General features: G+C 37.0%; 1 pseudogene across 1 annotated transcript; it reads right to left on the bottom strand.

Moving 5' to 3' along the window:
* Positions 1–505: 505 nt before the first annotated feature.
* LOC149139456 (PRA1 family protein B1 pseudogene) lies at positions 506–10749 on the bottom strand (annotated as a pseudogene). Its single transcript, XR_016265023.1, has 4 exons — positions 9938–10749; positions 998–1084; positions 812–904; positions 506–639 (listed from the first exon to the last, which is right to left on the bottom strand). The product of XR_016265023.1 is annotated as a PRA1 family protein B1 pseudogene (transcript).
* Positions 10750–25211: the final 14462 nt, after the last annotated feature.

The raw sequence follows: 25211 nt of genomic DNA, 5'->3' as shown, positions 1-25211 counted from the left end.
TATAGAGTATATTTTTCTTTACATATATGACCCCCTTTATAGATTCATAGTGAAATTTATGATAGTTTCTAAATATCATTAAAGCAGATATCACAATTCAAAATCATTTGTAAAGAAATTTAAGAGAAATTGACAACATCCATCCAAAAAAATAACAATGTGTCATTAACAATTTTCAAAACATGTATAAAATAGCAACATAATACTAATAAAATCGGTATTATTTTTAATCAAAACAAGTAAAATTCAAATATGATAAACAAATCAAAATATTTCATGAATATCGTTATTCTAAGATAAATTAACAACATACATAAATCAAACTCATCGTATGATTACAAAATCAAAATGTCTCATTAATATAGGGTAAATTCACAACACCCATCTAAACATAGCAATGTCATTCTACACAATAATTTCTTCATAAAAAACAATGCATGTGCATGCCTAGCTACCACCACCAAGATCATCTTCATGATCATCTTGACCATCCTCATTACTCTGATCCACATCCTCACCAACACCGCAACTATCATCACCATCTCCTCCTTCACCACCATCATCCTCATCCTCATCATCTCCTGATATATGTTGAACATAATTTGGATCATCGTCTTGGCAATCATTACCTATAGCATTCTGACAAAAAAAATCAATATTACATGTTAGTATTAATTACATAACACAACGCATGTTTTTGTTATACAATGTTAACCATAAAATGAGGTAAGATATAATATCTAATAGTACTAAAAAATAAAATGAAAATATGGTTTAAAAGTATATTGGAAATCCAACTAAGATTACATACCATAGAGTCCATCCAAACAACAAATTCAACCCATCTCTTTTGCTGCAGCACCTCCTTTTCCAAATGATTTGGAGGTATTCCATATTTTAGTTCCTATCAATCAGTAAATAGGGAGAAATTAGATAACAATGACTTTCTTCTAGTACAAAATTTATTAAAAAAATATCACATGTTTAATATACTTACAAAGGTTGTTATCAGTGCTTTTAAACCTTTCTGGCCACTACGATGAGTGACTTTTGTCTTGGTTAACCTCGCCTTGGATGCCTTGTCCTTAAACATAAACCAATTCAATTTATTTTCACACAAATACATGTCTAAGATACTTATAAGTATTAATACATTCTAAATAATGTTTAATGAAAAATTCAATACCTGAATGCTCTCATTGCCGGCTTTTCTTTGTGCATCCAACTTCTCATATGATTAGGCCGATAGGCCTTCCCTTTGAAAGAGACTTTCGTCATCCCTTTCATTCTAAGGTTGACACCTGGCGTTGACATCTGGCGGGCATACAGTAGGCAAATTGTTAATGTTGAGGCAATTTCTGTTTATTCTCAGTGATTGAGAACTTCCGGCAAAACTTCAATGGAAAACTATTACGCCAACGCTATGGCGGTCTCGAATCTTCACCCACTACATGAAGCAGGCAGAAATATCCGCAAATTTGTTACAGCTCCCTGTAATCCGTGAATAAAACGCAAATTTGTTACAGCTCCCTGTAATCCGTGAATAAAACGTTACAAATCACTGAGAAGGCAGTGTAGAGTTAACAGCGATGGGGTTCCTTCTTTTATTTCGCAGGCAGAAATATCCGCAAATTTGTTACAGCTCCCTGTAATCCGTGAATAAAACGTTACAAATTACTGAGAAGGCAGTGTAGAGTTAGCAGCGATGGGGTTCCTTCTTTTAATTCTCACAATATGACAGAGTAGGTGAAATGCCTGGACTGGAGTGATTTTTGTTTAATACTTGGACGAGGAACAGGCACTTGGTATCATGGAAAGGCCAGAGGGGGGCAGCGTTGAGGAACTAACATCCGCTAATTTGTTCGTATTCTGCGCAGCTAGGGCTTTATCCTCCGACTTCCAGCGGTCTTTGACGCGGTTTTATATTTATTACTTAATATTTTTAATTTCTGGTTATGCAGTCAATAGTCGAAGTCAGGGTTTGATTCATCCGCGTGATCCTTTTAATGGAGGCCAGGGATCTTCATAAATATCGCGCTTTTGAAAGAGAAAATGAGATTTGGTGCTGTTGTTTTCTTCATCGGTATCCTTGAAGGACAAGGAAGAAGCTTGCGGTGACGGGAGCGACCGTGGATAAGAATTGGGGGAGCAGGTGCTCGGCTTTCCTTGCACATATATGCTGCCTCGAATTGTTATCATTATCAGTATTATTATCTTCTCCCAACAGCGACAGAATGACGGATATATCCTCGGCGCTGTTCTTTCCAGAAATCCGTCGTTGTTTGGTAGGGTTTGACGAAGTTCCTAAGTTGATGTGTGGATTTTCCCTCTGGGGTTACTTCTGTATATTTTGATGATTAAGGGCGTTGACCCTTCCACGAACTCCGTATTTTTTTGCTACTGAGTCCGTCTAAACTCTGGCGGTTGCTGGAAATGAATGGAATCCCTCCGGTTTGATTCACTGTCGTCAAACCTTAAATTCTTCTTCTGCTATTGTCTTTTGAAATTATTTTTTCTTTCTTTTAAATAAATCTATGGAAACATAGGTTGCTTAAATTTTTACTCACGCCGGATGTCTCTGCGTCTAAAGATTAACCTATCTTCTAAATTTGAGTTAAATGCCCTCTTCCTTTTGCTTGTAGGGCAACTGCAAGTTTGCTACAGTCAATCCCAATATAAATTTGTGATCATATCCATTGTTGCAAGCAACTACAAGCTTCTGCAATATACTAGTGCACTGCAGAATGATTATTGCATTAAGGGCACTGGTTTTGTTACTGGTAAGCTCAGTATTGTTATCCCAGCATAGGATTAATGGTGTGTATATTCACTACAATACAACAGCTGGGCCTGTGGAAGGCAAGCTTAATGTGTATTTGGTCCCCCACTACGTAGGCTCCAATGACAGTCTTCAGGTCTTATTAATTCCTCTATTCAAATATCAAGCCTTATTCTACATTAATCGGTTTGTTGTAATGCATCTGAATGAAATGTATTTACCATAGACTGTGAATCATATCTGCAGCCGGCGCAACCTACCTGTGTGAGGAACATATTGGATTCTTTGGTCTACTCATTGCAAGAAGATCCGAACCGTAAATTCGTTTATGTAGAACAAGTATGTTTTCTTACCAAATAAATCATTAACGTCCTCATGAATAATGGAGGGTATATATGTATACTGAAATGATTTATAACTGAGTTTACAGTACCCAGTCTCTTCAAGTTGATATATCTGACCTGTAGCGCTTCTCTTCTTTTAAAGAATGCACTGTTCGAGCTAGCCTGGCAAGGGTGTCATTACTGATGCTCATTGACTGACTATCCCTTGAATCAGTTAAGCTTGGTTGAACTTCAGTAATGAGCTTGATGAAATCAACAGCCAGGACAGTTGATATATCACGTATAGTGTTAACATGGTGAGCCACTTTTTGTAATCGATGATTCTGTCAGCATCAAAAAATTCAAAAATGTCAATTAACACAAAAGATTCGAACAGAAAATAGAAACTCTAACTATCCATTCTGACATGAATCATAACGAATTCTGAATGAAAAAATTCAAATTCTGATTAGTGTACTTTATTCAACTAAGGAAAGGTTTCGGTCATTCCATTATATATCATCACAGTTTAAACAATGGACCGCAGAACAGTGTTAATTTTAAGATTCAAGGGTTCAAGTATTTCTTAAAGATATAAGACCTAAGAGCTTAATTCAAAAGAATTCACCAATTTTCAGATGCCTAAGTTCTGAGGTTTCTATGTTTAGACTCCGAGAGATCTCTAGAGAAAGGGAAAAGACTTTCTAGAAGCTTTCAATGGATCTTTTGAAGGTCTGGTAGGTAGGATAGATTTAGTATATAGAAGTCATGAGCAGATGAGTTTAAGAGATCTTTTAAAGGACTAGCTACTATCTAACTATAAAACCCTACAACTGCATAAATCCAAAGCACAGTGTGCAAAAACTTTACTGAGCCTAGCCAAGACCATAAGCCACTTTCTATTAGCCAACTTAAATACTTAACTGAATACCATCAGGCAATGTGCCCCGTAAGTTATTTTTGTTTCTCCCATCCCTCCAGAGTCCATATTGCAGGTTTCAGATAATCTAAAAACATTATTGTTGTAAACTATTTTCCAAAGCTGAAATAGAACGTCTCAAGGGTAATGGTGTTTACCCTTACATAGCATGATAACCAAAACGTCCAAAGAGCAAAGAAGCACACAATTACAAAAAAATATTTAATATAAACAAATTGAAAAATCAGAACTGAAAAGAAGTAGCTTTATAAAGGCAAGGTTGCGTTCAACAACAACACTTCATTTATACCACTGTCACCAAGACCTTTGAATGGTAAAATAGTTGCAACCCTGTTGTCATGATCTCCAAAATATTTCAAATGTTGATTCCGGAAAGGAAAATATATCACAAGAGAACACCACAGATCCCTCTCGGAAACCAGAGGAGTGTTTGCAATGAGCAAAAACAGCAAAAAAAGAAAGAAAAAACTGTAACCTAATGCGTTAACATTTAAACCCTGGTGCATGAAAATTTTAAAACAGTAATTCGAAACCTTTTGCATTCAAAGTCAAAATCCAGAATTACCATTCTATACCTAAAGGAAATTTTAAAATGACAGATGATTGAATTGACCAAAGAACAGGGAAAGATTGTTAATTTCCATATATTAGCATGCCATGCAAACAAAATGTCTCCTAGATTAGAACTATGTATGAAAGATTCTTAAGGCAGATAAAACAGTAAATTTTATAGTGGAACAATCCTAAGAAGTACAAATATTAGGGCAGAGACTGTTCATTTGATATGAATAAAATATAATTTTTCAACATGACTGCAGGCTACAAGCCATTTGACTCAAAGATTGCCAGAATAGGATCAAAATAAAATATCCTTAAGAACATCCTAGAAAAAAAACCTCATGATAGAGAGTGAGATTGGATCCTTCATCCTCAAAATCCCCGTGGATGTTCAAATAAAAAAGGGGCAGAGAGACACCATAATCTCAGTGGACATTAGGGTGACCATCAGCGAGCTTATCAAGTAATATACATATTATAATAAAGACATCAAAACCATGTATAAGCTTTATCAAAAACAGATTTCCTACTAAAAGCGGACAAGCAAATCGTTATTAAAAGTTGACAGTAACAATTCCTATAGCTGGATCATATCCGAGACTAGAACCACAATAATTGAGCTGAAAACTTGCATTAGGGTCTGAAAGAAGAACTAGAAGCTCATTACATTAGCACATCGTTACAGATATGATTCGGGCACAGATTTTCTTTGCACGGTTGGATTTGATCAACTCTGCTATGTCAATTGCTGGAGTTGTACATTTATACAGCAAGCTCCTGAAAACCTAGCTCCTTCTATTTTGCTGCCCCAAATTATAACTGTGTATTGTAATTGCTAAAATAGAGTTTAGGTTGTTGATTTCTCCACCGTATCTGGCCAGGTTGGGTAAGCCAGGTAGCTAATATAGCCCCCACCCGGGTTCAAGTTCTACCAAATGACATGCTTTCACTTTTGCTGTTGGGTTTTACTGCCAAGAACCCAGTGGGTTAGCTCAATTGGTTTGATTTGTCATGAGGCCTCCAACTAGTCTGGCTGAGTCATGAGGTGTCCAGTTCTAGCCTAGCTGAGCCGTGAAGTCTCTGGTTCTGGTCTGGCTCGGCTTCAAGTCCTTCTAAATTCTACCGGGATTGTGCAATATTCAGTCAGACCCGGACACCACATGAGACAGTTTTTATCCCCACAGTTGGCTCACACCCTCAACCCCTCCCCATGAAATTTGAACTAGTGACAGACAGGACTAAACTCCACACAAATTAACTACTCTACACCTCGTGAATACCCAACATATGACTTATCTAAAAAAAATTAACATCTGTTATCACATCATCAACAGTCCACTAATGGTGTTCAAAAGGACATACCAGTAACCATAAGGTTTTTTTGAGCCTTTTGTATCATCATTTATCCTTTGGAATAATCCAGATCTCCCCTTACCAATTCATCTTCTACAAAATACGATAATGAGAGTTTTGGGTTTCTTTTTAGAAATATAAAACTAACCCATTCTGGAATACTAATTATAATATCAGTTAAACACAATTTTTTCTCTTTTCTAGATATCAACGACAATATTCACAAACCATTACATTCAGCGAAGCTTCTTCTTTAATATGGTAAGTGGAAGAGGTTAATTATAGAATGTTAACAGTATCCATAAACACTGCGTTTCATTTGGTTTTTGTGTTAGTTTCCAAGCATCTGTTAATGCTCCTTGTCATCCGTTGCAGCTTGAGATCACTCTACTAACATAGAATTTTGAACCCGCTTAGATTTAATATGACCAAGAAGTACTGAGAAATAATACAGCATAAAACTAGAGTGTATAGGGAATATGTTTCTGCTGCTTGTAGGAATGTATCCCGTATAAAATTGCTAGAATGAGCTCGTGTTATAAGTGTGCAGCAATGAACCCCAACGCTAATTGCCAAGTGCAACTTTTGTTATAAGTGTGCAGCAATGAATCCAACGCTAATTTCCAAGTGAAACTTTTGTTATAAGTGTGCAGCAATGAATGCTAATTGCCAAGTGCAACTTTTGGGCTATGAAAATTCCTCCGAAGATAGAATTTTAATAACAGAAAAACAAGTTTGCAATAAGGTGGTAGGCAAACTGCCTAGGACTCTAGAAGCAGTTACACTAAAAATTAACTCACAGGTGTGTGTGTGTGTGTATTGCATAAAGCAAGGTAGACTGACAAGTGAACTATAATAATATGAGACTGATAACCAGAGTCTGCTTGCCACCCTTTCCTCTCAGTCCAGATTCCAGAACTCTGCATTAACGAAGGCTTGTTGCAGACAGAATGTATATAATTGGTGCAACCCATATAAATAACGAGAAAAGGTTTTGGTGTGATATTGGTGGAGAGAGAACATGGCTAGGTACATGATTATACTAATCACAAAGAACAGATGCTGAATTTTTATGTTAAGAGTAACACCTTATTATGGTGGAAGACTTTATTACTGCAGCTTGGGTTAGATATTCCTTTGGTAGACTAGGTAATTATTGAGTAACAAGTTCAAAAACGTTACCTCTCAAAAGGGCTTACAGAAATTTAATTGAATGAAGTTAATGCACCCAGTAGACAGAGCCATAGGAGATTGTGAATCTAGATTCACGGGGCTATTGAGATCTCTCACTCAAACATAGAAACGTTTAAAAATATATAAATTTGTATATGGATTGAAAGTTTTTGAGAAAGTTTTCATATACTAATGCCTCACACCTTGCATTAGGTTCAAGGAGCATGTGTTGCCGAGGAGGCTTTGGGTGGAGGTCATCACAGATCACCTTGATGGCCAATTATTTGAGGGCCTAAGAAAAGTCATTTAGCAGCTGTAGATTTTGGATCATGTATAGGGAATAGGGAGGCACCAAGAACACATGTTCTAGGAGTTTATAGATAATACATAGGAAGGCAGGGAGCATCTCTTAAAGCCTACAACATGCAGCAGGGGGCTACATGCCCACAACATGCACAACAAAGCAATGCGTCCACATTTACCGAAATGAAGAAATATGAACAACCTACTACAGAGGAATGTTAGATGTGTGGAGGGACATATTTTTAGAGATATTGCCCATAGGTGTACAGAGGGACAAAATTTGAGCAGAATTGGACAACGGGGAGACATATGAACAGAGCGTATAGGATTCAGTCATCTTAGACAGTCAACTTTGATTATTCCAAATCTGCTCAACCTCTCAGAAGGTTGCAAAAACGAATTTGCATTTTATGACAATCTGCCATACTTTGTAACCATTATTCTATTTGTGATACATTTATCTATAAGCTGGGTCATGTCAGTCAATTTTCAAGTTTTCATGGATGAGTTCAAATAAAATCTCTCATAAGCCTAAGTTTTGGTTGCAATCCGAACCTAGCAGTCAGACAAATCTGTGTCAGATATTCACTCTCCTGCTTGTAGGCCGTGCGTTACTCCAAAGTTATCTTCCATCCATATAGAGTGTATGCAGAGTCCATTACGGATACCGTCAACTACAACAGTCCAACATATAAAGAAACTTTTGATAATGACTATAAAATTCAAATCATAAATGATAAAACTATCAAAATTAAATTTCACATGCAATTTTTCCGAAATTGGATGTTGTCAAATTTAAAATGAGTTTTTGCATCGGTATCAACCCCCAAAACAAGAACCTTCCTTGCAGCAAAGAATACCCACTCACTTTTATAACAGGAACTAACTACAGATATGAAAAACTTTAATAACTGAAAACAGCTTTCGACGGCCCTTAAATGAAACCATCTCTACAATTCTAAAAATATGGAGCAAAAATTCTTTTAAAGGAAAATCCCACTCACAAAACCATATATACTGCTACTACGGCAAACAATTGCATGGAGAGTATGGAATGCATAAACGACATCAAATTTGCAGTATAACTGAATCTATTTTTCCGAAATTCATAAGAAATGAAAAATACAATGGGATCTTGTTAAGGACATAGCAGCAATGCTTTCTATGAACAATATCTGCTAGTTCAAACCTAAAGAAATCTGCACATAACAAAACTCCACTAAGAACAGATCTGAATCAGGGACTTTAACACCTTGACTTGTACTGGCAAGCACACCAGGTTCACTCTTCCATGAATAACGGTAAACCCACCACAATCAAGCTTTTCCCTTTCAAGATAGCTAAATTAAGGAACATGAAAAAACCATTTCACTAATTAAACAAGAAAGGATGATCTGGAACTTTTTCCCAATTACCAGTTCTACCATAACAGAAACACTGAGCATGCATAAACCCATTTGCTGGCCAATAAGAAATTACAGGCGGTACCTACTCAGATTTTCCAAGACATCACCTGATATAATTAAAAAAGGATGCGGGTCCATTTATTTGAGCTCGTCTTTTTTTTTAACAGAAACAACTCATTATTTTTGGAAGGAACGGATCAATCTCCTAGGACGTGTCGCCCAGGGGATTACCGCGTATATGTGAGAGGATGTAAGAAACAACACACTTGGACTCGAACCTAGGCCAGTGGGGAGGTAAACTCTCACCGATTTACCAGGTAAACTCTCACCGAGGTAAACAGAACGCAAGGGCAAAACACCCCGCGGGGAGATGAATTATTTTACCAATTTTTGCTCAAGAAAAGCAATGCCATTAAATTGTCTTCAATTCTTGTCATATCAGCTAACACCATAAACTGATAGAAAAAGGGTGCATATACACATTGTTTTACAGCCCTCGAGTTTCCTTATAAACCGAATAAGCACGATTCAACCCTAATTTTTTTTCCCAAAATTCACACGAACATAATTTAGAAAGGAAAAGAAGGAAACCCTTAGATGGTTGTTTTTTCTCCTTTTCTTCTTAAAATTGACAGAGATAAAACAATTAAAGAAAAATAAAACGCAAGGGAAAAATGAATCCCACTGTGGGATGAATTATTTCACAAGTTTTCTAAACAATGGCAATTTCAATTAATCGTCTGTCTCTTATTTTCCGTCACTTCTTTGAACCAGAAAACTGCATAAATTGATCGAAAAAAAAGATATAAAGTCATTTTTTCTCCCCTCGCGTTTTATTCGAATCCATAGAAATTCTATTCTACCATAATGTTTACCCCCATATTCACATAAACCCACCAGAAACAAAAATAGAGAAACCTTACGATGATTTTTTTGTCCATAGAAACCCAATTCAACCCTGATGTCTTTTCCCAGATTCAAATAACCCCAATTGATAAAGAAAAAAGAGAAACCCTAAGATGGTCTTTTTTTAAACCTGCTATTCTTCTTAAAATTCATACAGATCAAACTGAAAAATTAGAAATTAAGCAAATTTGCGTACATGGAAAACCCCTCAGACATTGGCAACAGCAGGGGTAGGGCCGCCGAGGAAGGAGAGAAATCCAGGAACGGGCTCCTCTTCGTCCAAAAAGAGATCTTCAGGAACCCTAAACGCGCCATGTGCGCACACCATCGCTACCCCGATCATCAACGCCGAAATGAGCACAGCCCCGACGCTCGTCATAAAGACGATAACAATCGTAAGGACTGTCAGGATTCCCAGCACCTCCCGGTCGCTATAGGTTCTATCGAGCAGAACCAGGGGCTCCCTCCTCAACAGATAAAGGAAGATCCAGCCCCCTAGGAGCGCAACGAGGAGGAAAAACGAGATAGGGTTGGACAAAAGGCTGAAAGCGAGAACGCCAGAGAGCAGGAGGAGTTAATTCACGCGGAAGTATGTCCAGTTCTTGCGGACCCTGGTGACCGCTTCTGCCATGGATGCGGGCTTTGCCAGGGAGTTGCGGTCTACGAGCTCCGGCAATGGCCTCCTTTGGGAAAGGGCGTTGTTGGTACCTTCTAAGAGCCCAGAGAAGAAAACACGAACGGCGGTCGGCGTCGTTGACAACGTCGTTATTGTAGGCACCGTGTCTGCAGATGACGATGTTGGAAGAGGGCTATAAGCAGCTGCCATTTTCTGGTTCTGGTCTGTATTAGAGTCTGTAAGCAGGGAACTACGTGGAAAAGATCGCAGCAGCGCAGGAGCAGAGGCCTTTTGAATCAAAATGTATTATCGGTGTGGAATGGCAACACCAGCCTCATAACAATGAATCTGAATAGCCCAGACTAATTTTTTCATCTTTGGTTTTCACATTGCCCAACGGTGTGTCCTTCGACATTTATGATTTTTATATGTTTAGTTAGTATATATTATGTTGATATATTAGTTAATTATGTAGTCGTAAGAGTGGATGGTTGACTTTTGTGTGGGAAGGAAAACTGAAAAATGGTTTTATGAATTAAAATATCAATATATTAATAAATATAAAAATGGTTGATTATAGTTATTTTCTTTCATTTGCATTTGTTAATGGGATTGTGTTAGGTGGTGGGAAATGGGATTGTGTTAGGTGGTGGGTGATCTATGTTAGAAGAAATAATATAATTGTGATAATTAATAATTAATGTGGTTATATAAATTAAATGGTTGATAAATTCTGGTATGTGTAATAATTTTAGTTCATTGTACTTGGTGTATGTGAATACAACTATGTAAATTTTGAATATATGTAAATTATGTGAAAATAAACTCATGACTACCTTGACTGCGCTAACATGCAGTGAAGTTTGGAATGGGCAGATTGGGGAAGGACATCACCCATATTGTCCCCCTTCCTCATGGAATTTGGCTGAGACAAGACATCACCCATATTGTCCCCCTTCCTCAAGGAATGTGGCTGAGACAGGATGATAGCCTTAAGGGAAAACAAAAAGATGACTAGACAACAAGTTGAAGAGTGTGGAAGAGTAGTCGAAGTGTGTGGAAGAGGCAAATAATAATGGGTACAGAAGCTTGCTGCACAAAGAACATGCAGAATGCTAGAGACTGTGAAACAAGGGAGTCTTGGGAGAAGACACTAGAGAAGAAATTTGTGTCAAGTTGTTGGTGAGAAGATAACATGTGTAAAGATGGGTGTGATTGAACCCAATGCTTTGTGAATTAGGAATACATTTCTTGTGACCGCATGAAGGCCATTGAACCATGTGTTTAAGCTTGGAGGGCCAGTGGGAACTCATTGGAGGAATTGGGTCACTATGGTGCTTGCCATGAGGTTGATAAACCACCTGGACATTGGATTATGGACCCCTACGATTCTTGCCATGAATATGCAACTGATAAACCACCAAAAGCAGTGGATTTCGCCTCTTGGAACTGAGATATAACCCATTTAGCCTTAGGTGAAGTCATGTGTTTTAACCCAAAGAGCAAGTGAATCACTATGGTGGTTACTGCTAGAAAGTGATTGATAAACCACCTAGACAGTGGACTCCTCATCATGGTTATGTGATTAAGCCTTGGGTGTGAATTTCCTTGAATACACATCCCCTCGAACTTTAGATCTGGTTCGAAGGGGCGGGTGGTTAGCTACAATAAAGGCTACAGTGTGACTAGCCTATGGTTGGATGGAGAGTTGAAGTCCCTCCTTCAGTTTCCAACCATATTGAAACACATAGATAAGTGTAACATGTTTGTGTATATTGTCTTATGGATTATGATGACTTTTGTTTTGAAGCAATATCTTGTGTGTTTGTAAATGTGATAATTCCCTGGCTGTGAAGTTCGTTGATATGTTCATGAGTGGAATAACATTTGCAAAATTATGGTTTCGATACTTACTTGGGCTATGTTATTTATTATTATGTTCATGATGAAAGTGTAGTTATGTGTTTATGTATACGTAAATATACCCTAAGAACATGTTGATGAACATATAGTTCAGACCACTCATGCACTGGTTATTTAGTGTGAATCGAGAGTTGGGCTTTAGGCCTTGGGTTATATTACACATTAAGGCCTTGAGTAGTTAGGCTAGGTGAGGTAGCAATCATCCTACTTTATAAGCCCAATACATCCACGTCATTAGGACGGGTAGGTAGTGTGAGAACTGAACTTCATCCCTATGCTAGTGAGCCTGAGACTAAGTGGGCACTGGTGGAACCACATCCCAACAAAACCATGCCGCATGAACTGGCGCCGACCATCACCCATCAGTTGTCGTTTATGTCCTCAATAAACCAATCAAATCAACACAATAACCAACGCAATTTAGTGTAGACAAAAGAGTTGAGTGTGGGGCCTAGGTGGAACTAAGAGCGTTGGGAGAGTTGTTTGCCATCCACTGCTCATCACTTGTTGTTGAGTTCTTTGTAACCTACAACATAGTGAGAGCATCAATGGAGGCATGGCTGACCCGATCAAAGTTCCAAAGTGGAACCTTGAGTCCACCTTTACCGCTCGCCTCCTGCCACCCTTCTTCTTGGTTGACACCGAGCACCGTGGGTAGAAATAACTTGTAACGATATGACGTGGGCCTGATGGTGGGACTCACCAAGATGTCTTGTCAAAGTTATGCAAAGGCCATAGTTTATATGTTTTCATGGCCTCTTGTGATAGGATGAGCTTTAATCAAGTGTAACTATTGATCTAGGAATATGATTAAGGTAAAATTGGTATTGTCGGAAAGCTCTCAACAAGCTAAATGCAATGGTGATATCGAAAGTTAATTCCATAGACTTACAATAATTAGAGTTTTCTCTAACCCCATCTTCGTAATGGACCCTGGGGATCGGGTTGACGATAAGTAACACCCCCCTCAGCTGGTTGGGAACCTTTAAGGGGGTGGAAGGGAGGTAGTTACATAGTGGTATCAGGGTCCAAGTCCAACACTTGGACTAGATGGGCCTTGAAAGATAAAGTTAGAAGCTTTGTTAAGAGTTATAGAGTGGATCATAAAAGAGCAATCACTAAACCCGAAGAGGCTCACACACACCCACACAATAAAAAAAATTGACTTGATAATTTAATTGTTACATGGTACATGTGTGTTAATGATGACTTTGCATTTGATGTGATTGTTGGTTTGACAGGTTGATTAAATGTTATTTTGATTCCTAATATGCATATTGTTATGGGATTTAAAATTTTAGCTAGTTTCATATCAACATGCCTATTACAGATATGCTGAGGTGATCAGTAAATTGAGTTGATTTATTTTTTATTGGCTAACATTCATGTGTGTGCAAACACACACACACAGAATAATATGAAAATTCTAGCAAGGATAAAGAAATGAGCAGCAGAATGGTAGAATACAACATGCCCAAATCCTATCATCATTAGGAAGAGGAATCGGTGGGAAAGAGGTTGAAGAAAAATTCCCCTAACTAGATGGAGACCCTCAAGAGTTTGAGAGATGGATTGAGAAGCTACAAAGCAAATAATGAGAATATTGTTTGAGCATAAGAAAGACATATGATACTCGTTCTCGAGCTCTATACATATTATACTCGTCTAGACATATGATACTCGCATCTCTACGTTTCACTTCTTTACTCTCTTCTCTACCGAGATAAAGATCTAGATCTAGTATAACTTAGCCATTCCAATAGCCAATAGTCTTTAGTCCTATTTAGTACCCTTCTAATAGTCCCCTTGGCATAGTAGGTAGATATTGATTCCTTGTCCATGCATGAAGTTCCATAGCAAGAGATTAGACCCACTTCACCATTGACCTTAGCATATGGAAGGAAGGAGGTGTAGATGCCAGTCATAAGGCCAGGAGGTGCCCTTCTAGATAAGCCCATAGCCGATTATAGAGGAATCCCCTGTTTCATCGCAGATTGATGCTTAATATTGAATTTGCCATAATGTTCCTTGTTCTCGACACGACACTGGTGAATAAGAAGCGGGGGGGGGGGGCTTGACAAAGCACCCAACCCCTACTTTAGCCCATTGATCGGTGAGGCATCCAACCCTTCACCTTCTCTCTTTGACCCTGCAGCGCTTAACTACGGTACTCTCTCACTTCGCCTAGCTAGGTTGTTCCTAAACTTGACCTTGCCTAGCCGGGTTGTGAGCCTAACAATTGGTTGGTCGGGGGAACACCATCAAATACCAAAATTTCTTAGGTAGGGGTTGTGAGCCCTAGCTTTCTATCTTCTTCTCTGTAATTTGAATAGAACACCATCAAATACCAGAATTATCAATTCCCATTCTCCAAAACTTTTAAATGTGCGGAACTGAGACAGAAATCATTCAATCAAACCACTCGAAATGCATTTGAATGTTGATCCATTAACTTAAAGAACTTCTTCCCAAACTCTGCCATTTTTTAAACAAAATTTTGAGCACAACCTTGTCTAGTCCATTTATAGAGAGCGTTAGTTTATGAAATCTTGCCTGTAAGCCAAAATAGAGTCAAAATTTTCCATTGAAAGCTCAGAATAGCTGAACCAGAAATAACCCTTGTGAAATTTGCTGCTTAAAACATTGTTTTGAGCACGGCCTCTTTCTTCATATTTATTTTAGATAATACGGTAGCTTATTTAATGAAATATTTCCAGAAAGTTGAAATATGGCAAATTTTTCCAATCAAGAACTCTAAATAATTTCATTAGGACAAGGCGTAGAGGATTCATGACGGCGACAAGAAAATAATGGCGCTTTGCAATTTTAGCACTCTCTTGCAGAAAAATACCTTTTCTGAAATCGTTTTGACCACGAAGAAACGCAGATGAACTGTTGGAAGTCGTGCAGAGAGAGATCTGGTGGCTCGTGGATCGATTCTGGAGCAATGTTTATGCGATTGCAAACCATGATTGTTCATATGCGAGCATCCATAAAATCATCTCATTAACGCCACATGCAGTGCATTTAAAACTCAAGCAAATTCTCTCATATGATAAGGAATTTATAACATAGAGGGTAAGAAACCAACATACAAAACAATCCACGCAAGTGAGTCAAACTAGATCAAAAGAGAGAACGACACTTGGAAAACAGAGCACCGCTACCCAACCTAGAAATGACTCTTCAGTTCACCACCGAGTCGAGGTTCTTGCCATGGATCAACCGCCTCCAATTGATCTATGCAATGGGTATTTAATACCTTATTTCATGATATGGTTTCCATTAGCGGTGTCTCGCTTTTATGGATCTTTTTATCCATTTGCGTAGGCTTATCTCATAAAAGCTCACCTTTCTCTCCCATGAGGATTTTCCTCATAGAAGATTGCCTTTCTCTCCCGCACAACTTTTATGTTTTTCTCAATGGATATTTATCTCCAATCCATCCAACTTATCTAGAATTAAATTGAGAAGCTTTACCATGAAAGAATTATCCTTTCCCATTCACCAATGTGATTTGGCAAGAATCTCATCTCTTGGTGTCTCGCTTTTCCAAGTGATTAATTTATTAATAATGTATTTACTTTTTATATTACACATCATACCTAGCTTTTCTCAGCTTAGGTTTGCAAAGTTTGACACACAAGGGAGGGGTGTTACATTTTGGATCCCTCTCTTTCCTTAAGATCCCTCCAACTGCAGCTAGAGTTCTTAGATGACTGTAAGGAGGAAGCCCCTATTGGAAAGGGATAGACAGTTTGAAGGTGTCTATCTTGTTGGTAATTCCTATATCGAAAAGTTGTATTTTCATAGTCCAGGGGTTGGGAATACACAATTCCCATCCACTTGAGCTCAATTTTATCTTGCAAAACTTCATTGGGATCTACCTAAACACATATGCAAACATAGGTGAAAATGCCTTTCAAAAGTCTTTCCCTGTCTACTTTGACGAATCTTCCAATAAAATTGCCCACTTTTTCTAAGAGATCTAGATGGGTAAAGTGAATGGGAAAACTGGGAATCTTACCCATACTAGAGTAGTCATCAGCAACATAGTGAGAGGATTGAAGTTGGGAAACCATGGCTTCATTAGAAGACCAACTCATCCCCAAAACCATGGACCTTGGTCAAGGATTTTTTTCTTATCCTTAAGACATTTGAAGATCACCACAAAAAAACATGGGTCTACATCCACCCAAACCGGCGTTCATCCAATCCTATCATAATCGAACAGAAAAACGCTACTTTTTCAATAGAAAATGGGGAATAAAAGTATCACCCAAGGATAATGACCATCGCATCAAGCGCTCAATCATAAGGGAGGAGCAATAATTTGACAATCACACGTCCTTGATTTCTGTTGATTTAACTCTGAACACTCACGTAATATTCTCTTGCTTGGCGAATTAAACACCACTGCATGGAATGGACGAGGATTGAGCCGAACCCTGGATGAAGCCCACTTCATTCTCATCTAAACACAAAACTATATATACGTCAAAGCTATTACAATAGATTCTGACTGTCAACACCTCGAGGTTCTTTTTATATGTGGCTACCTTTTATGGTTACTATTGAATGTGTGATTGGCAATAGTAATGGCAACTTAGGGCTGCCAAATTTCCTTCGATTCCCTCACTACATCCTAACGCAAATAGTTGTTCAATGCCTTGGTTGTCTTTCAAAACTGGTAGGCAGCGTCTTCTTTGATATTTCTCAATGGTTTTAATTCCACTACAATCACAACTTTCATTTACATAAACTTCGTGTTTTCGCACGAGCGACGATTGTTCCAAGGTGAAATGTCACTTGGATGGTTTCAATGTTGTTGACCCATCATAACTAACTAACGGATATGCCCATTACAATTTTATACAACCCCATTATCAATATCAATTATGCATGGGAACCAATTAAAGCAACTTTTCACATTAATTTTATATGAGCATGAGAACATGTGTTAACAAGCAGCCCATAAAGCCTCATTTTGAATGCCATAGTCACTTAGAAGGAATTCCTCTTGTAGTAGCATCCTCCCTACTAAACTTTGCTAGTGCTAACATTAGAACCACCATTACAACAAGATATCTTTCTAGTGTTGACAACACCATTATAGTAAGATACCTCAAGAGAGACAGAAAATTTAAAAAGTATGATAGTAATACGTATCCAGAAGATGGTATTGAAACTAGTAATTGTTCACGAATCCATAAGATTGTAAGGTCATTCTCATTATCATAATCATTGTCATCATCATCACCATCATCCTTGTCATTGTTATTTCCATCATTACATTATCATCATAATCACCATTCATGCCATCATCATCATCATTATGGACATTGTTTGCAATTGTTCATAATTGTAGATGTTGTAAGAAATATCATCAACCCAAAAAATGTGATCAGTGCTAGAAAAGGGTTGTTTAGGAAACATTGATATAAGTAAGAGAAATAACAACTCTATTTTTGACAGATGATCGATGATGATCATCATCACCACCATTATCATCGTCATTGTCATTTTTATCATCCCCATCATCATCATTAATGTAATTTCTATCGACATTGTTGTAATCATGCATCATCATCATTCATGCCATTATTGTTTTTGATGATGACCTAGATGAAAATGATGATCATGACACCAAAGATAATGCTTATGATTATGACAATGACAACATCTAAAATTGGGAAGATTCGCCAACGTCATTAGCATCGTCATCATCATAATCATTGCCATCATCATCATTGTCATTGTAACCACTATCGTCTTTATCATCATAATCACAATTCATGTCATCGCCATCATCTTCATTTTCATCATTGTCAATATTATTGACATTGTCATCAATTGTTCATAATTGTCAATGCCATAAGGAATATCATCAATGCAGAAAATATGATGAGTGTTGGAAAAGGGATGCAAAAGCGAACATAGAAATGGGGGCAACAATAGAAGTAAAATTGGATGAAAAGTGGATACAACATAAGTAGATGCACAACAACATGAAAAACCTGACACAAAAGTGGATGCAAAAGTAGATGCAGTTGTCAATGCAAACTTGGATGCAAACATGAAGGCAAAAGTGGAAGCAAACATGGGTCCAATGGTAGGTGTAAAACTTGGCACAAATTGTGGTGAAACAAATGTGGATGCAACAATAGAAACAAAAGTATATGCAAAAATGGATGAAACAAAAGTGGATGCAATAGGGGATGCAAATGTGGTTGCAATGGTAGGCACAAGATATGGTGCAACAAAAGTGGATGTAACAATAGACAAAAAATATGCAAAATAAGATGCAAAAATGGATGTAAAAGTGGAAGCAAACATTGATGCAACAGGCAAAACAAAATTGGATGCAAAAAATGGATATAATGTAAGTAGATGCAAAAGTAGATACAAAACGAGATGCAAAACCCAATGCATAAACCTGACATAAAAGTGGATGCAAAAATAGATGCAATATTTGATGCAAAAGAGGATGTGAACATGGATGCAAAATTGGAAGCAAACGTGGATACAACAGTGAGTGCAAAACATGGTGCAAATTGTGGCATAACAAAAGTGGATGTAATGATAGATGCAAAAAAAGAATCAAAGTATGATGCAAATGAAGATGTAAAAAGGGATGCAAAAAGTAAAATTTAAAATGGGTGCAACAGTGGATGCAAAATTGTGTGCAAAAGTGGATGTAATAGAAGTCGATGCAAAAGTAGATGCAAAACGAGACACAAAACCCGATGCAAACCCCGGTCCAAAATTGGATACAAAAAGGGATGCAAAAATAGATGTAGGAGTTGATGAAAACCTAGACGCAAATGAGGATGCAAACGTGGATGCAAAATTATAATCAAAAGTGGGTGCAAAAGGAGGTGCCAAACTAGGCGCTAATTGTGGCACAAAAATATTAGATGCAATAGTGGGTACAATAATAGATGCAAAAGAGGATGTAAATATGGATGCCAAACAAGAGGGCAAAGTGGATGCAACAAAAGTAGATGCAAAATTTCATGCAAAACTAGACACAAAACACGATGTAAAACTTGGCGCAAAAGGGATGCACAAATGGATGAAAAAATGGATGCAAAAAATGATTTAAAAAAGGATGCAAAAAAGGATGCGAAAGTCGATGCAAAAGTTGATGCAAGTGTAGGTGCAAAAAGTGGATGCAAATGAGGATGCAAAAGTATGTCAAACAAAATTAGGTGCCAAACTTGATGCAAAACCTGGAACAAAACCTAGTGTAAAGGATGACACAAAACTTGGCATAAAATTTGGTGCAAAATGTGGTGCAAAACCTATTGCAATACCTAGTGCTAAACTTGGTGTAAGATTTGGTGCAAAACTTGATGCAAATTTTGTGTCAAGTTTTGCACCATATTTGATAAATGGATGCAAATAGCACCAAAAATGGGCTCTAGATGCAAAAAAAGAAGTAAAAAGGGACGCTAATCACTGGTTTTGTTGTAGTGTTTCTTATCAGGAAATTTTCCCAAGTATCTCCTATTCTTTTCAAATGATACTAAACCAGTATCTTTACCAACCCATGATGGTACAGGGTTGTGTCTATGAATTCTATTTTCTTCTGTACATATGAAGCCATCCTTCTTAAACTGTTTAGAAGGAAGAAAGGGAGATTGCTTTCTCCATTTTCTAGAAATTTCATCAATAAACATATATGGTAGACATACTTGCACCCGAATCTCCCCTCACAGGTAATAAATTTCTGTAATATTAAAAGCATGCTTGTCCATTTAGTTTTAAGTGCTGAAATAGGAATTCCTTTTCTAAAAATAGAGACATCCATACTTGGGTTCCTGAGGATTACTTTCCATGATTCACTGTGGAATTCCTTGTTTTTGAACCATCTTTCACCATGTCTTGGTAGTTCTGTAGCCTCTGTTATGTAGGATTCTGTTACTGCAATCTTAATGTATCCAATTTCTACTTTTGTACCATCAAATGATCTAACAAAATATTTTGTGATCTCTTTATGGAAGCCATCAAATTTTTCAATGAAGTTTAGCCATCCAACCTTCTGCAGCATTCCCTTGAGTTGTGGTTATCCTTCCATATATTTTGCTCCTACTGGCTCTTTCCTGACAATGAGTCCCATGGCTTCTGTTTCACAAAATTTCTTAACCTTCAGAATTACTCTCCTAGTCTATGAAATGGACTGACTGTGAGTATGCTGAAAAAGAACTATGGGTTTTCATGAAATAAGTAGATGGTTAGGGTTTGGAGAGACATGGATAAGTTGGCCACATCGTAGCCATGACCGTTAGCAAATGGAGTTATTAGGGACCGTTTAGGTACAGAGTATGGAGAGTGTAGCGGAGATGTGGTATGATGAAGTTATTATGGACCATTTGGTATCGAGTATGGAATATGTGGCGAAGATGTGGTATGATGAAGTGGCAGTCAAATCAAATGATGACTCGTTAAGGAGACATACGATTATTCATATTATACATGCCTTATGTTTTTAACTTGTTGTTTGAAATAAATTTTTCATTTTACCTTTAGAACTTAACCTTTTGCTTGATAACTCTTTCGTCGTTGATCCGTAGGTACGTTTTAGCATATTTGGTCTCCAAGACTTGATTCTTCAATTTCCTGCATTCATGATTTATTTGTGAGTTGTACAATTGTGCCAGCGCTGATAAGTAAGTTGTAGCTGCAGAATCATATTAGATGCAGAATGGAATTAGTTGCAGAATGTGAAAAGGAGGAAAAATGAAGTATGGCTATGGAATATGAGCGTAAAAATGAAACTGAAATGGGTTATGACAATGAGATGGAATGAGATGTAAAATAAAATGGGAAATAGGGTGAGATGGAGTAAAACTATAAAAATAAAATGTAAACGAAATATGATAGTGAGATGAAATGGAACTGTAAAATAAAATGAAAACAGAATGAGATGGAATGAGACTATGAATTTGGAGATTCTAAATTGCAAATGAATGTAGCTTTTTATCATTACTTATTACAGAAAGGAAATGGAAAATAAAATATAGGATGTTAGAAATCTCTGATTCTCACCCTGCATTTTTTGTATAAGTATGCCAATCAATGATTGGTTTTCAAACTCATACAATTTATTTATTTATTTATTTTTATTTCTTTTTGAGGAAAAATAAAGGCTAAGTTAGTGGAGAAGAAGAATTCTTCTTCACTAGCTTCATTTTAGAGTTATTCTTGAAAATCTTAATGAACTCCTCTCTTGAAATTGGCTTCTGATATATCTTCAACCAATGACAATTCACAAGTAGAGGTATTTTGCTTCCATCTATTGTCCTTATCCTTACTACTCCATTACTAAAGACTTCTTCAATCTCATATGGCCCAAGCCAATGAGTTTGAAACTTCCCTTGAAAATATTTGAATTTTGAATCGAACAAAAGTACCCAATCTCCTACTTGAAACTTATTCTCCTTGATATATTTATCATGCCATTTAGCCCTTAACTGTTGGACTATACTGGGTTTTTGAACTGTAACTTTCCTGATTTCATCAAGCTCATTGAGTTGCTCCAATCTACGTTTCTGTGCCTTTGATAAATCCAGTCCCAATTGGACTACCATCTTGAAGGTTTTGATTTGAAACTCTATAGGGAACAGGACTTGCTTTCCATAAAGAAGTTGATAGGGTGTGTGTCCCGTTGTGTTCCTCCATGTAGTTCTATAAGCCCATAAGGATTCAGGAAACCTTTATGCCCAATCTCTTCTATGTAAATGCATAGTCTTAGCGAGAATTCCTTCAATCACCTTATTTGTAGATTCAACTTGACCATTTGCTTGTGGATGATAGGGGGTAGATTTCCTATGTTTGATCTTGTGTCCACAAGACTCTTCATTGTTTTAAATGTAAATTGATATCCATGATCTGTCACAATTTCTCTTGGAACACCAAAACGAGTGAAGATGTCCTCAAAAGGAAATTAACTATAGATTTTTCATTAGCAAAAGGTAATGCTTTAGCCTCCACCCATTTAGTGACATAATTAGTGCATACCAATATATACTTCTTTTGCTTATATGCGGGATTAATTGATCCAACAAAATCCAAGGCCCATTTTTCAAAAGGTTCAATGAGTACCTGAATTTGTAGTGGCAATTCATTTGAATGAGCAGGTTTTCCTACCCTTTGGCAGTTGTCATACCTCTTGACATATTCTTTGTCATCTTTGAAGATGGATGGCCAGTAATATCCTAACGAAAAGATTTTATGGGATGTCCTCTTGTTAGCAAAGTGTCCACAACATGGTTCATCATAACATGCCTTAAGAATCTTAGGCATTTCATCTTCCCTAACACATCTTATGATGATGAGATTTGGACCTGTTTTATACAATTCATTAGTGATCCATGAGTATCTTGCACTTATTGAATGATTTTTCTTTTCTCTCTAGCAAACAAATCTGAAGGCAATTTCCCTGTGACTAAGTAATTGGCAATATCTGCAAACCAAGGGGTCTGAGTAGTCACTACAAAAAGATATTCATCAGGAAACTTATCTTCAACCGGAGTGTCGTCTTTGATATTTTGAATTCTGGACAAGAAATCAGCAACCGTGTTTTGTTTTCCAGGTCTATCTAGCATAATAATATTGAATTCTTACAAGAGTAATCTAGCCGTCTTGTAACTCTGCCATTAGTAATAGGTTTATTCATTAAGTATCTAATTGCAGAGTGATTTGTATGAACAAAGGTTTCATAGCCTGTTATATAATGTATGAACTTATTGATGGCATGAACAACAACTAAAAATTCCTTTTCAGTTATAGTATAATTTAACTCGGTAGGAGTCAAATTCTTACTTGTATAGTAGATGGCATAGGGAATCAAATATTTGTCCTAATACAGTGCCCAGAGCTGTATCTAAAGCATTTGTTGAAATGTGAAAAGGTAGTTTCCAATTTGGACCTCTCGAGATGGTGCTTCAGAAATTATTTCTTTTAAAGTCTCAAATGCTAACTGGCAATCAAGATTCCAATTGAATTCACAATCCTCAGTGAGTAATTTGAAGATCGGGGATGCTATTTTTGTGAAATTTTCTATAAATTGTCTATAGTATCCTATAAATCCTAGAAAACTTATAAAATCCTTTTGACAATTTGGAATTGATAATTTAGAGATGATTTCAAATTTAGATTTATCAACTTTAATTCCATCTCATGAAATGTGATGTCCTAAAACAATCCCCTCTGTAGACATCATAAAACATTTTTCATGGCTTAGTGAAAGGTTTGCTCCCTTACATCTTTTAAGAACTTTTTCCAAATTTTCTAAAGCTTCTTCAAATGTATTCCCATAGACTATAAAGTCATCTATATATACCTCTGCACAAACATGTATTAGATCAGAAAAAATTCCTAGTACTGCTCTTTGGAATGTTGCAGGTGCATTACTTAATTCAAAAGGAAGTACTCGGTAGGCATAGGTTCCCCATGGACAAGTAAATTTGGTTTTATCTTGATCTTCAGGTGCCACCTGAATTTTATTATAACCACTAAAACCATCCAAGAATGAGAAATATTTCTTACCTGCTAATGTATCTAACACTTGATCTATAAAGGGCAAAGGAAAATGATCTTTAAGAAAAGCTTTATTCAATTGTCTATAATCAATGCATACCCTCCATTTACCATTATTTTTAGGAACAATCACTAAAGGGGAAACCCACTGGCTGTCTGAAATTGGGTAAATGAAGTTTACATTTAGCAGTTTTTGTTGAAAATGGCAACAAGAAATGCTAAAAATAGAAGTGCTAAAAATAGCACTGCTATAAATAGCAGTTTGGGTACTAGTGCTGGATTGAGCAATAGGGAATGAAAAATGGAATTGCTAAAAATAGCATTCTATTTTTAGTAGTTCGGGATGGATTCCTATTTTTAGTCAGTCCCTGGACTAAAATAGGAAGTAAAATTCGAATTTGAACTTAACAACTATTTGAAAATAAAACAATTAATTGTCCATGAGTTAATTAGTTGTGAAAAATCAAACATGAAGTCTATGTGAGGACATGCAATAGTTTCTCCATTAATTGAGGAATTTATCCATCAGTTAAAGAGATATTGATGAGTTGTAATATTGAGTTGTAATTAGTTGGCTCAATTAACTGAGTCAAGTCTAGTTAGATTGAATTAAACAGTTTGTTTAAATTAATGTGAGTTCAGTTAGTTAATGCATGCCTGCATATAACTGGTGCACTTTAGATAACTGAATATTCTCTCATGAATAAATCATACATGTCAGTTCAGACAAAGAACCAGATGAGATTAGAGGAGGGATAATGTACTATCAGTTGGATGAATTTTTCCGATAAAGGAAACTCATCCATGGATAAGGATTTATCTTCTTTAGGATTGTGCAGTTGGATCAAAGGTTAGTGAGTGTGTGAAGAGGAAAATTCACACAAGTGGTTGCACTGGACCCCAAGGAAAATTGCACAAATAAATAGGAGGCTTGGAGGGTAGAGGAAAAGGTTTGAGAGAGGCCTTTGACTGTCTATGAGAAGCAGAGGGATTGCAAAGAAAACAGGGTAGCTTGTGAGCTGATTCGTTTTGTAATCCAGACTATATTTCCACTTGTATGATAATATAGAGTTGGGGTTTTAGGCTGAGGCTTTCCCCGGGTTATTTCTTATGTGCTATGTGTGATGGCTTCTCATTCTTAGTTAGATGTGTTCTCATTGATCATGCTCAAATTGATTAAGCTTCCGCAAAGTGTTGTAGAAGTAGATATTGTGTTTTGCTTTAGTATATTGCATTATCTGGTGATCTATAGTGGGAATTTCTACATGGTATCGGAGTGAGGTTTTATAGAAGAAATTCTACATGGTATCAGAGCAAAGGTGATCAAAGCGGAGAACAATATACTAGAGGAGATTTTGAAGTTTTGAGTTTTGGGCCGAGAGTTTGC

This window comes from Pinus tabuliformis, chromosome X (genome assembly GCF_031772625.1).
Source record: "Pinus tabuliformis cultivar Carrire ecotype Pingquan chromosome X, CPIR1, whole genome shotgun sequence".
In the NCBI taxonomy this organism is placed as follows: Eukaryota; Viridiplantae; Streptophyta; class Pinopsida; order Pinales; family Pinaceae; genus Pinus; species Pinus tabuliformis.
The sequence above is the reverse complement of the archived record's forward strand: the minus strand, read 5'-3'. Positions and strand labels throughout refer to the sequence as shown.